The following is a 6,913-nucleotide window of genomic DNA, read 5'->3' as shown; positions in this document are numbered from 1 at the left end:
ACAGCAATAGGTTTGTGTCAGTTTATTAGAGTTGGCAGGTTTATTCACAGCAATAGGTTTGTGTCAGTTTGTTAATCAGAGTTGGCAGGTTTATTCACAGTCTCCCTAACCTTTATGTCCATCATCCCATGACTAGTAGTTTCAGGCTCCCTGGAATTAGCCACCACAACTTCATATATTGCTGCATTGCCGTGCCTGCAGCACAGGAAAGGTGGGGTCTTCCTTTTAGTCATAGCTCTCTACTAGACATCGCCCCCCTATGAGGATGTTTCTGTAAGCCTGCTGTGTTGGGACTAATCACACATGTCCAGACAGGGAGATAGATAAACTGTATGTTAGAAATGTTCCCATGGAGTAGACAACATGTCACTCACTCTCTGACTTAAAGGGATAGTTAACCCAAATTACACGTTGGTTTGCTTACACTGTAAGCAGTCTATGGACAAGGTATCCCACTGGGCACAGATTTACATTTGGTTGAGTTGTCAACTAATGGGAATTCAACATGAAATCAACAGAAAATGTCACCATGTCATTGGGTTTAGGTTAAAAGTTGTGTTAAAAAAAAAAAAAAATCCCTTATGTTGATGACTTTTTGCAAATCCAAATCAGGTTTCCACATTGATTCAACATCACTTTTTTTGTTTTGTTGAAATGACATTGGAAAACAATGTTGATTTAACCAGTTTTTGCCCAGTGGGATGACAGCGATCCATGGTTTGGTTTTATTTCCCAGGTACTGTTTCCAAATGCTAATGTTTTAGGATGATTTTGGCAATATCGGTACCAGGACTTGGATGGGATTTGTACCTACATTTTATAACGTTAGCATTTGAAAACAGTGCCAGGTAAACTAAACCAAAGCATGGATTGCTGTCAAATATTGTCAATAGACTGCTTACAGGGTAAGGAAACGAATGTGTAATTTGGGTGAACTATACATTTAAATACATACAGTCAGGTCCATTCATAATTATTGGCATCCCTGATAAAGATAAGCAAAAAAAAAAAAAAAAATGCTAAGAGGTTACTTAGGATCTATGCTTGTGTTAATATATAGTTACCCAATAACTTTATTTTTATCTTCATGGAGACATTGATTGAGTAGGTGGTGGAGAAGTTGTCAAACATGACACCATCAGGTCCTGATGTTGACACAAGCACTAGTCATAGTATTGTGTCGTTATAGACTGATAAACTCCTGTTATCTGTCTGCACTCCCCTGTCCTACTCCCCTCACTCAGATACTTCTTTCCCCCTTCTACCCTTAACTGAGTGATAAGGATGGAAATACTGTACTTCACTTTCTGCCTGAGGCAAGAAGGACTAAGGGTTGATATCTAGTAAAATTGCTAACACTGCTGCTTGCACTTCCTTGAAATCACTTATTTGTTAATGACAGAACATCATTCATCCATAAGCTCTCTGACTTTTAACCATGGATTTTATTAACTGTTTACTTTTCTCACAGGGCTACGGTATCTAATTGAGTGATTGAACTAAGGCCCAAAATGCCTTAAGACTGCCCCCATGTGGTTGAAGTCAACATTCACTTAATTATTTACCAGGACAGACAAACATTTACATAGCAGAAACTTCCTAGGAAAATGTATGAAAGTTCAATAACCCACTATTATTTTTACTTTGAGGTAGCATGTTTGTCATACATTCTAAATAGTACTGAGTACATTCCATCTATAAAATTAATCTTTAACATATCGGCACTCAGCAGATAGCTTAATCAAACCTAAGTGCATGTTCTCAACATCTGATGTCTTCTCTAGATCAAGATTCAATAAACACACAAAACACCCATGAGAATGTGATACTTTCCTAACATCGTCACATCCAGCCCAAAGCGGGAGTTAAAAAAAATACTTACTAGTCGCCAAAGTTCCGGAGCATGTTTTTTAGTTTGTGATACATTGTTAGGGAATCTGTACTACTGTTGCAACACAGTAACTTCCTTCTGTGGACAAGGCTTTATGAAATAGAAAAACCATTATGAAAATAACCCAAAGCAACTCTATGCAAACCACAATTTCGCAGTGCACTTTTTTCAGCTGTCCACTGTCTAAAACTTACAAAACCATTACTCTGAAAACAATGATTAAATGGAACAACCACAATATACTATTCAAGACTCAATCCATGTAGGAAAATAGGAGGAATACCTGACATTAATATAATTTCATTTTATAAGGCTGTGAAAGCTTACCAGATAACTCTTACTAGATTAAAAAAAAAACATCTTTATTTAACTAGGCAAGTCAGTTCAGAACAAATTCTTATTTACAATGACGGCCTCACGGAGAACAGTGGGTTAAGTGCCTTGTTCAGGGGCAGAACGACAGATTTTTATCTCGTCAGCTCAGGGTTTCGATCCAGCAACCTTTTGGTTACTGGCCCAACACTCTAAACACTAGGTTACCTGCCATCCCAAGAATAACTGAAGTTCCTCAAATTTTGAGGAACTTGTATGTCTGTCTGCAACAATTTTGCATACACTGTACTGTTCAATCTCACTTCTAAATGTACAGTCTTCTAGTTGTGCATGCCATGTTGTGACACCAGAGGTGACACCAGACGTTCAAATGTGGTGTGGTAAAATGTGGTGTCTTTTCTGGAGCCTGGAGTTTTCCTGATCGCATGAGCTGGTCAGGTAAAACTATGGGTCCTATTTGTAGGCTGACAGGGTCCAACGTTAAAAAAAATAAAAAATCTCACTGGCCCGACCAGGCTCCGAGATAAATTCTGAAGAGGCCTGTGTGGCCGAGGAGGGAGATGGCTCCTCATCCTGGCCAGTGCCAGAGGTGTTCCAAAATATCTCAGAAGTGCCCCTGAATTTGCATTAAAATACAGTATATGAGTCTGAAACCCTAAATACGTTTATTGCACAATTAAATATACCTGTCATTATGCACAATTTATCAAACTTTCAGAATAGGAACCAAATGAACCATATAACCTCCTTGGCTTATTCTAGGCATAAGACACTCCAAAAGACTCAATATATCACAAAAGATACAAAATATCAGCATAATATAGACATCTTCTAAGTTAGCCTACAGCATTGGAAATTCCCCTTACTGAGCTCAGGACCTAGTCAATACAATCACAGAAAACCTTTATGATGTCACCTCAATGAAAGTTAACCAAATCAATAATGTGCTAGTTAGGTTGTAATCGTTTTGCTGCAGGCTACACACATTATCATGATTAAACTGTGTGAAATTATATCCAATGTTATGTAAGCTAGTTGGACAGAAAATGGTATATTGTCACTCTGTGTAATTTTTTATTTTTTTTATTTCACCTTTCATTTAACCAGGTAGGCTAGTTGAGAACAAGTTCTCATTTATAACTGCGACCTGGCCAGGATAAAGCAAAGCAGTGTGACACAAACAACAACACAGAGTTACACATGGAATAAACAAACATACAGTCAATAACACAATAGAAAAAAAGTCTATCTACAGTGTGTGCAAATGAGGTAAGATTAGGGAGGTAAGGCAATAAATAGGCCATAGTGGCAAAATAATTACAATTCAGCAATGAAACACTGGAGTGATAGATGTGCAGAAGATGAATGTGCAAGTAGAGATACCGGGGTGCAAAGGAGCAACAAACAAAAAATAACAGTATGGGGATGAGGTAGTTGGATGGGCTATTTACAGATGGGCTATGTACAGGTGCAGTGATCTGTGAGCTGCTCTGACAGCTGGTGCTTAAAGTTAGTGAGGGAGATATGAGTCTCCAGCTTCAGTGATTTTTGCAATTCGTCCCAGTCATTGGCAGCAGAGAACTGGAAGGAAAGGCGGCCAAAGGAGGAATGGGCTTTGGGGGTGACCAGTGAAATATACCTGCTGGAGCGCATGCTACGGGTGGGTGCTGCTATGGTGAGCTGAGAAGGCAGGGTTTTACCTAGCAAAGACTTATAGATGACCTGGAGCCAGTGGGTTTGGCGACAAATATGAAGCGAGGGCCAGCCAACGAGAGAATACAGGTCGCAGTGGTGGGTACAGTATATGGGGCTTTGGTGACAAAACGGATGGCACTGTGAAAGACTGCATCCAATTTGCTGAGTAGAGTGTTGGAGGCTATTTTGTAAATGACATCGCCGAAGTCAAAGATCGGTGTTCAAAGTTAGAGGTGCGCTATTTGATAGATTCCCCCGCTCCCCCTTCCTCAGGCTTCCAGTGGGAAGACCTGAGGTCAACCTACCCCCGCCCCCCTCCCCATCTCGTACTTCTGAGTGGGACACCTTCCCAGGCAGTAGCCTGCCTAGCTCACAAACTAGAATCAGGGCACCCACTCCGACAAGGTTAATTGACCCACAGTCCCACACGGTGACATGATATCCTTGACGTGACGTGCAAATGAGCGATAGATAACCTGATCGCGCAAGTGTCACCATTCCACATTTTCTTGTGTGGGTGCCCCGTGCCGCCCCTGGCAAGATGCCGCCCTGGGCGGCTGCCCATGTCACCTATACCTAAATCCGTCATTGTGCAGGGCCTATAGGTTGGCATGCTTTCTCTCTATATGCAGCTATTAATAGGCTATATTTGGTTATTATGATATGTCGAGAGCTTGGAACTATAAGGTTCAAATCAAATTTTATTAGTCACATGTGCCGAATACAACAGACCTTACAGTGAAATGCTTACTTACGAGCCCCTAAGCAACAATGCAGTTTAAAAACAAATACTGATAAGAATAAGAAATAAAAGTAACAAGTAATTAAAGAACAGCAGTAAAATAACAATAGCGAGACTATATACTGTACGGGGGGGTACCGGTATAGAGTCAATGTGCGGGGTCACCGGTTAGTTGAGGTATTATGTACATGTAGGTAGAGTTATTAAAGTGACTATGCATAGATGATAACAACAGAGAGTAGCAGCGCTGTAAAAGAGGAGGGGGGGGGGGGGGGCAATGCAAATAGTCTGGGTAGCCATTTGATTAGGTGTTCAGGAGTCTTATGGCTTGGGGGTAGAAGCTGTTAAGAAGCCTCTTGGACCTTGACTTGGTGCTCCGGTACTGCTTGCCATGCGATAGCAGAGAGAACAGTGGGTGACTGGAGTCTTAGACAATTTTTAGGGCCTTCCTCTGACACCGCCTGCTATAGAGGTCCTGGATGGCAGGAAGCTTGGCCCCAGTGATGTGCTGGGCCGTTCACACTACCCTCTGTAGTGCCTTGCGGTTGGAGGCCGAGCAGTTGCCATAACAGGTAGTGATGCAACCAGTTAAGATGCTCTCAATGGTGCAGCTATAGAACCTTTTGAGGATCTGAGGACCCATGGCAAATCTTTTCAGTCTCCTGAGGGGGAATAGGTTTTATCATGCCCTCTTCACAACTGTCTTGGTGTGCTTGGACCATGATAGTTTGTTGGTGATGTGGACATTTGCCCCAAAGCAGCAGCACTGACCGGGACAGTTACTTCTCAGCACGTCATTGAATGCCATTGAATTGCATTATTCATCTCATATGTATATGCTGTATTCTATTCTCCTGTATCTTACTCTATGCCGCTCTGACATTGCTCGTCCATATATTTATATATTCTTAATTCCATTCCTTACTTAGATTTGTGTGTATTGTTGTGAAATTATTAGCTATTACTTGTTAGATATTACTGCACTGTTGGAGCTAGAAACACAAGCATTTAGCTACACCTGCAATAACATCTGCAAAACATGTGTATGTGACCAATAACATTTTATTTGATTTGGAAGACTACACCATTGAAGACTACATACAGAACAGTTGTGCTATTGTATATGATTGGCAGTTCAAAAAAAAAAAAAAACGTTATTTTTTACTTCATACATTTTCCCTGAAACCCAAAAGTATTCCTTGAATTTTTAAAGAAAAAATGTCCAATTCACGCACTTATCAAGAGAACATCCCTGGTCATCCCTACTGCCTCTGATTTGGCGGATTCACTAAACACAAATTCCTTAGTTTGTAAATTATGTGCTGGAGTGTGCCTCTGGCTATCTGTCAATAAAGAATAACAAATTTTGCAGTCTGGTTTGCTTAATATATTTGCTTAATATATTTGAAATTATTTATACTTTACTTTTGATACTTAAGTATATTTTAGAAAATCCATTTACTTTTGATACTTAAGTGTATTTAAAACCAAAATCATGCTATACTTTTACTCAAGTAGTATTTTACTGGGTGACTTTCAATTTTACTTAAGCCATTTTCTATGAAGGTATCTTTACTTTTACTCAAGTCTGACAATTGAGTACTTTTTCCACCACTTCCTACACTAAAAGATCCCAACATGTCGAACAAACAAATTATCTGTCAGCATTTATAAAATTACACCGAAACTTCCTGTTTCCATCACAGCTGTGGTGATTTTTTATATTTTTACATACGATATGACTTTACTCACATAAAAACTGTGGATGGGAGCATGGTTATTGACAACAATCAATATTGAAAGGAGTATTTATTGTCAAGCATCCTGCAAGGTTGAGCTGACACAATAGGTGATGGCATGCACCTTAATTGTTTGTTTGTGGCCCCGATTAAACCAAAGAAGAAGGTTTCCTGATGATGCCTGACGACAGAGATAGAGCACTCTAGGGCCCAAAAGCCTGTTTTAGCATGAACAACTCCATTGAGGTCTTCACCATTTTTAAGTAGTCAACTAGTTGGGACTTCCTATGGGTTAAGGAAGGATCACATAATTCCATCGCCAGCCTTGGCATCATACCTGTTCAAACAACACACTATAGGTGGCAGTTTGGAAGAAAATGGACTACTTCAGAATGGTTTCCACTTGTTACCACAGCCACAAATTAAAAATTGGCTATATCGTAATGTGACGTTATGGTTATAAAATGAAGAAAAAAAATCGCTTTTTGGTCTTAATTTAAGGTTAGGCATAAG

This window comes from Salmo salar, chromosome 09, assembly GCF_965601325.2.
Source record: "Salmo salar chromosome 09, fSalSal1, whole genome shotgun sequence".
Lineage (NCBI taxonomy): Eukaryota > Metazoa > Chordata > Actinopteri > Salmoniformes > Salmonidae > Salmo > Salmo salar.
The sequence above is the reverse complement of the archived record's forward strand: the minus strand, read 5'-3'. Positions refer to the sequence as shown.